An 8,017-nucleotide genomic window follows, 5' to 3' on the forward strand; every position below is an offset into this window, starting at 1 on the left:
TCAATACCATATGGGAGCTACAAGACGATCAAGGCCATCCGGTCAACAAACCTGGAGAACTTGCCTATCTTGCCTCAACTCACTTCAGGAATATATACAAAGCCCGAAACAAGCAAGTCTACTTGAAATCATGAGAGTGGCAGAACTCTTTCCTAGATTTGTGGATGAAGAAGCTGCAGAGGAACTCACTAAAGATATTACTTTGGAGGAACTGGAAGCCACCATAAAGGGTTTCCAAAAAGACAAAAGCCCGGGACCTGATGGCTGGACCATTGAGTTCTACTTAGCTTTCTTCGAGCTGATAGGCCAGGATATCCTCAAAGCTATCATTCATTGTAGCCTTACAGGATCTGTTCCCTCGAGCATCAAGGCCACTTTCATTGCCCTCATCCCTAAATCTGATAAGCCGGAATCTTTCAATGACTTTAGGCCTATCTCGCTCTGTAACTGTCTTTACAAGATTTTAGCCAAAATCCTAGCGAACAGGCTGAAGCCCATCCTCTCGGACAATATATCCTCTGAACAATTTGCTTTCCTCCACCGTCGCCAAATCCATGAAGCCATAGGCACTGCACAAGAGCTCCTCCACTCAATGCAGAGCAAGAAGCTGAAGGGCATGATCCTCAAAGTAGACCTCTCAAAAGCCTTTGATAGGGTTAATCTACTATACATCAGAATGCTTCTTACTCACCTGGGTTTCCCTTTCCCTTTTATCAAAAGTCTCATGAGCTGTATATCTGATGTCCCATTCAGTGTCCTCCTCAATGGCTCCCCCACCCCTTTTTTCACAGCTGAAAGAGGCCTCAGACAGGGCTGCCCCCTATCGCCCCTCCTGTTCCTACTCATTATGGAAGGGCTAAGTAGGCTGATTGCTTCTGAACATAGGAGAGGTCGTTTAAAAGGAATCAAAATTGCGGACAACTGCTCTCTTACTCATCTCTTGTTTGTGGATGATGTACTCATTTTCTTAAATGGAAGTATGGCTGACTCATCCACATTACAACACATCTTTGATCTCTTCCAGAAAGCCACAGGTATGGTTATAAATGTTCAAAAATCCACTATTACAGCTCTTGGTTGTACTCCACAAGAAATCATCTACACAAAAAATCGCTTCCCCTTTCAAATTCATCCTATGGAGGAAGGGCTGAAGTATCTGGGCTTCCGAGTGAAACATGGTGGATATAAGATAGCAGACTGGATTTGGCTAATCACAAAGGTGGAGAAGAGAATTAATGTATGGTATAATAGATACCTTACAAGGGCCGGAAGACTCACTCTTATCAAAGCAGTGCTGGAAGCCACGACGGTGTATTGGATGTCTCTGGCATGGATACCAAGAGGGATCTTAACCAGGCTTCAAAACATTTGCTGCAGATTCCTTTGGAAGGGAAACAAACAAGGTAACCTTTTTGCATGGGTGAATGGGACACCATTGCAAGACCTAAAAAATGGGGAGGCTAGGGTATAAAGAGACTAGATTTATTCGCAAATTCTCTGGCAGCAAAATTGGGATGGCAGCTTCTCACATCTCATAGTCTCTGGAGACAAGTAGTTATGGAAAAATATATTGCACCGGAAAGCATTTATAGCTGGATCCGCAGGGAACACAGAGGTAATGGAAGACACTCTATCATCTGGAAAGCAGTCCTCAACTCCCTCCCCCTGATCCGGGAGGGACTTACTTGGAGGATCCATCAAGGAAATTATGTCCGTATTGGTATAGATCCCTGGATTGGATACGGCAACATGCATAGGCTATCTGGGCAGCTCATAGCACATCTACAGGATTAGGGGGCCACACATGTTGCTCATATTGCAGACCAAGAAAACTCCAGTTTTCTACATCAGGCTTGGAAGACAGCGCCAGACCTCCTCATTCCGGAACAATGGAGACAAGAATGGGAGTCATATATTGAGGCTCTTACACAAGCGCACATCAGAATATCAGAGGAGGAAGACGAGATTGTTTGGGCACAAGCTAAAAGTGGATTATACACTCCAAAGGATGGATACGTGCACCTCATGCAAACATATCAACCTGACAATACACAGCAATGGTGGAGATCTATCTGGCATCTAAAAGCAGCCCCCAGAACGCGACTGCTAATGTGGGCTATCCTTTACAATAAAATTCCTACTGGCGCAAACTTAAAAAAACGATCCTTCTATGGACCCTTCTGGTGCCATTTATGCAGAAGGAATGAAGAAGATACTGAGCATCTCTTCCTTACCTGCCCGGTAGTACAAGAACAATGGTCCCTCCTTTCCTCTCGCTCCCCCTCCCTCCAGCAATGTCATGGCCTCTCAATCCTCGATGCTTGGAAAAGCTGGCAGGAGCAGCACTCTGGAAAAGATAAGAACATCCCACTCCTCATGTGCTGGTCCATCTGGACAGCAAGGAATCGAGCCATTTTCGACCAAAAGCTTCCTCACTGGCCTATCATTATTGCCCACATTTTTGCAGACCTAGCTCTCATCCCTGACGATCCTCCATCTGCCCCTCCTCGAACCATAACCCCTGAACTCATAGACAAATCCATCCCCTGGGCCTACTTTGATGGCTCAGCCCAAGAGGAAGGCTGTGGGGGGCGAGCCCTCCTCTACCTCAGAGAAACCCACTACTTCTTGCTTCAAATTCCTCTGGGGCGGGGCACAAACAATTATGCCGAGCTTACTACTGCAAAACACCTCATCTCCTTTGCTCATGAGAAAGGATGCACAAAACTACAATTGTTTGGGGATTCGCAACTTGTCTGCAATTGGCTTACCAGAAAATCAATTTGCAATGCATTCTCTTTAAGACATATTCTGGAAGAGCACTCATACTAACAGGGGCTTTTGAAAAATTTGACTGTCATCATATATACAGGGAGCACAACGTTCGGGCGGACTACCTATCAAAGCAAGCAGCGCAGAGGCAAGAAGCGGACTGGCTAATTCAGGAGGATCTGGATGGAACCTTCTTTCAACACTACCACAGACCCTTTGATGATCTACAAGCACAAAGGGGCGCTCATCATTAAAAGGGGTCCCATCATACACAGAATTTTGTTTTTTATGCTTTATATATAATCTGTTACATGTGAACTGCACCGTCCCTAGGCGGATAAACACATTTTGTTTTCTTTAAAATTTTCGGGCAGCAAGCTACAGCTGCACAGTATGAAACAACACTGGAAAACAAACTCAGTTTATGTTTTATCTTTCTCTGTTGTATTTTTTGTATATATACCTCTCTGGAGGTGGCACACTCCCTGCGTGGAGATAAACAGATTAGGGAGAGGAATGATGTCTCTTGCTTACCTGATTCAGTTTTGGAACAATCACTACAAGTTTCTCTTAGACAGTTTTGAGAGGCACCCAGCCTCAGTATGCATATGCTCAGCATCTACAGAATGTAATTTCTTTTGACTTAATAGAAATTACGACTTTTTCTACGGCAAAAAGAAAAGCATCCAACAGGATTGTTGAATCCCCTACCAATCCCAAAGTGGAAATGGGAGGTGATATCCCTAGATTTATGACCGATTTACCCAAAACAAGAAAACATCACCATTCTATTATGCTAATAGTGGAGAAAATAACTAATGTTGCTCACTTTATTTCTATACATTCCACTTATAAACTTGCACAAGTGGCAGAGGTTTTTGTGAGAGAAATCTTTCTACTACATGGAATACCAAAGACAGTAATATTATATAGGGATGCAAAGTTCACATCGAACTTTTGGAAATCTTTGTTTGTTGGAATAGGAACACAGTTAAGCATCAATACTGTGTATCATCCACAAATGGATGGACAAATAGAGAGAGTTAATCAGGTAGTTGAAGGCATGTTGCGTATGTACATTATGAACCAACCCACTAAGTGGGAAGATTATCAAAATCTAGTAGAATCTGCCTAAAATAATGGGTATCATGCCTCACTTAAAATGAGTCCCTTTGAAGTATTGCATGGAAAAGGATTTCACATTCCCTTAGATTGGTGTAAACTAGAAGAAAGACTCATGTTAGGTCCAGAACAATTGCAAGAAATGGAGGAAATGATAAAAAACAATTAGGAAAAATTTAAAGGCTACCCAAGATAGGAATAAGAGTTATGTTGACCTCAAAAGAACACATAAATAGTTTAGTGTGGGATAGTTTTTCTACATCAATATAAAACCAAAGAAGAGTTCCATAAAACTAGGAAATGTTTCTAAACTAGCTCCATTGTTTTGAGGACCCTTTGAGATCGTGGCTAGAGTTGGGCTAGTGGGTTATCAACTTGCATTACCATCACATGTTAAATTTCATAGTTTTTTTCATGTATATTTGTTAAAAACGTATGTACATGATCCATATCATGTAAGTTATTGGCATGTGGTATAGGATGAACCACAACAAATTTTGGATTGAAGGGAGATTATACTCCAGATTTGAGTCATTACCCAAGTTAAAGTGAAATGGAAGCACTTTGGACCTAAGGAGGCTATCTTAGGATTGAAAGATGAGATGAGAAACTATTTCTCAGTGTTGTTAAAATGAACATGAACCTATGAAATTACACCAAGGACAATGTTTTTTTAGGAGGGGGAGATGTAATACCCTTAAGGAAATTACTATATGACTTTTTAAATTTTGATTAAATAAAGTAAATGAAATGTGATGAATAGTATAGTATAAATATTCTTTGGCAAAGATGAAATAAGGAAATTATATTAAGTTGTTAATCCTCTGAGGAAAATGTTAAAGGCTAACATGAGAGATTAGCCCCTAATTGTCAAGAAAAACAGTTGGAGTTGGTTGAGCCTAGTAAGGAAGAAATAAAACAAAAAAAATCCACCTTCTCTTATTTTATTATGGGAGAAAAAGAGAATAAAGATAGATTGACAGACCATAATATATTATATGGCTCGAGATAAATTCCATGGTGTCAAATCTGTGAATCAAGATTTGTGGGAAGTAAATATAGTTCTTGAAAAAGAAATATTAGTGGGAGAAAAAGACTGGTAGAACCAAGATAATTTAACAGGACACTACTAAGGGTTTAGGAGGTATAAAGCTACAAAATAAACTCCTAGTGTGATACTTATTTTCTTGATGGTTTTCAAATAGCTTAGGGGGGACTAGTGGATAATTGGTTAAAGTTCGGGTGGAATGTAGAGGCCTTTAACCTTTTTCAGAAATGACTCGAATAAGTGTAGGTTAAAAACTATGTGTGTGTAGATGTGACTGTCAATAGAAGAAATTGTATAGAAGGAATATTTCATATGGATTGACTGTGGGTTTTGCAGGAGAAGTTGTACATAAAATATATATTGGTGCAGGAACATACGTTATAAAAGATTTGGTTGAACTAACTATGAAATTTTACAGGATAGAAAAGTATTGAGCAAGGAAAGAAAACAAATATATTTATCATAAAAAACTAGTATTTTAGCAATATGGGTTTATTGCAAGTATTGAATAGTGTTCAAGTTATAGTGAATGTTTTGTTGGAACTATTCCTACATATATATATATATATATATATATATATATATATATATATATATGTATGTATGTATGTATGTATGTATGTATGTATGTATATGTATATGTATATATATTATTTGTATTAGTTATATATTTTGATAAATAAGTAAATAGTGTATAGGTTAGAAAGAAAACCATAGGAGAGAATCCCACAATAAAACCTTTTAGTCCCTGTTATGTCACCAATAAAAAAACAAACCAAAAGATCGATCAACGACTTGAAAATAAGCCTCTTCGCCTCTTCGAGGGAGAAACATCCTTTTACATCACATAAATGAAAAATTCTTGGATGATTCAAATGACAAGAGCTCCTTGGTAAATATAGGAGTCTAAGGGGTCACAATATAACTAGGTCCTACATAATAATAATAATAATGTAACGGAACAACAATAACAATATTGGACTTCTATGGGGCACAAAAATAACAATATGGGGGCTACACTAGTATTATAGGGACCTAACACGCCCCTCTCCTTCCAGAAAGTGTTTTCCTCAATGCTTTAGTAGTTCTAGATTCTTCTAAATAAAATACTCATCCTCCCATGTGGAGCCTTCCGCAAGTAAGTTCTTCCACTTAATGAGATACTTTGAAATTGATATGTTTTGTAGCTTCGAAAATCTTGTTTTTGTGATTTCTTCAGGATCTAGTATGATATTTCCTTCCTTGTCAAGTTCTGACAATATATTTCAAACTAGGAGCTCGTCACCTATAACCTTATTTAATCATGAAACATGGAAAACTGATTGTACTCGCGAGGGTGTAGGTAGCTCCAATTTGTATGCCATAGTACAAATACTTTGCAACATCTTGTAAGGGACATAGTAATTTGGTGATAGTTTATTATCCTTCTTAGCTTGCTTGAGGAAAAAAAAATTGTATGGTTGTAGTCATAAAATTAACGAATCACCCTTATCAAAACTTCTTTCACTACAATGTTTATCTTCTTCTTGTTTCATTCAATTATGTGCTAGAGTCAGGTTATCCTTTAAGAGTTCGACAACTTGTTGTTGATGCTCGATGTGATCTTGCACTACTTGAACCTTAGAATTTTATCTTAAAAATGATGTGATAGATGGTGGATGATATCCATAAAGCACCATAAATGGGGTCATTTCTATTGTGGTGTGGAAGGAAGTGTTATACCAACATTCTACTAGGGGTAACCACTTTATCCATTGTTTTTGTTTATCAGATACAAAGCAACGAAGATATCCTTCCAAACTTTTGTTCATTATCTTAGTTTTCCCATCCAAATAATGATGATAATATTAGCTATGAGCTAGTTGAGTACCAAGACAAGAAAATAATTCTATCCAAAAATTTCCTGTGAAAATGGGATCTTTATCACTTACAATAATATTTAGGTTTTCATGCAACTTTTGAACTATTTCCACAAATGCAATAACTATTGTAATGGCTTTGAAATGATGGAATAGTGCATACTTGGTAATTCTATCAACTACCACCATGATGACATTCTTTCCTTCGGCCTTGGATAAACCTGTGATAAAATCCATTGAGACATCTTCCCAACGTTGACTTGGAATTTCTTATGGTTGTAAAACATCGAGGCTCTTTACTATCTCAACTTTATTTTGTTGGCAAAATACACAATTTGCCACAAACTGTTGAATATTGAATTTAAGGCAATCCAAAAGAAAATTCTTCTTGACCTTGTGGTAAGTTTTTAAAAATCCTGAGCGCCCTCCTACAAGAGAGTTGTGGAATTCCAAAAGAACCTTTTGTTTAAGTTGGGAGTTATTACATAGATATAAGCGATCTTTGTACCACAGTGAATCATTTTTCCAAATAAATGAATAAGATGCACTAGGATATTGTTGTAATTTTGAATGAGTGTCCATACCTCATCATCATTCTTCCATTCCTCCCTTGATTTAGTTATCCAATCAGGTTGGATAATAGAAATGACACAGAGTAATGTTTTCACATCCTCATCCCATAATGCCCTACTTAATATTATCATGCAAATTTTATTAGTGTTTAAATTACCTGAAAATATTGACTTATAATTATCAAGAAATCTTGGTACATACCTACATTGGTGAAACTGTAAATATATTACTGATATAAATTTTATTATTTTTATTATTCAATTCCCAAAATGTCCTCTCAAATTTACTTGGGAGAAGATATGGTCCTCTCCAATTAATTACCAAATTATATATCCATATCTTATGCCCAAAATGTCCTCTCAAATTTACTTGGGAGAAGATATGGTAAGAAAAGTCAAATGAAAGGATGAGGGGGTAATTATGATATTAATGATAGGTGGTTGAGGTGGATGGGAGAAAGAGGCATAAAAGGGGAAGGATGATGAGAGGAGAGGGGGATCCTTGGTCTTGGTTTTGGTTTTGGTTTTGGTTTTGGTTGTGGTTTTTGAGGAATTTTTTTGGGAGGAACGTGGAGAAAAGAGAAGGGAGAGAAGGAGAGTATTTGTTTAACTTGGACACACTACATCTGGTTGGACTTGGGCTC

This window comes from Pinus tabuliformis, chromosome 6 (genome assembly GCF_031772625.1).
Source record: "Pinus tabuliformis cultivar Carrire ecotype Pingquan chromosome 6, CPIR1, whole genome shotgun sequence".
Classification (NCBI taxonomy): Eukaryota; Viridiplantae; Streptophyta; class Pinopsida; order Pinales; family Pinaceae; genus Pinus; species Pinus tabuliformis.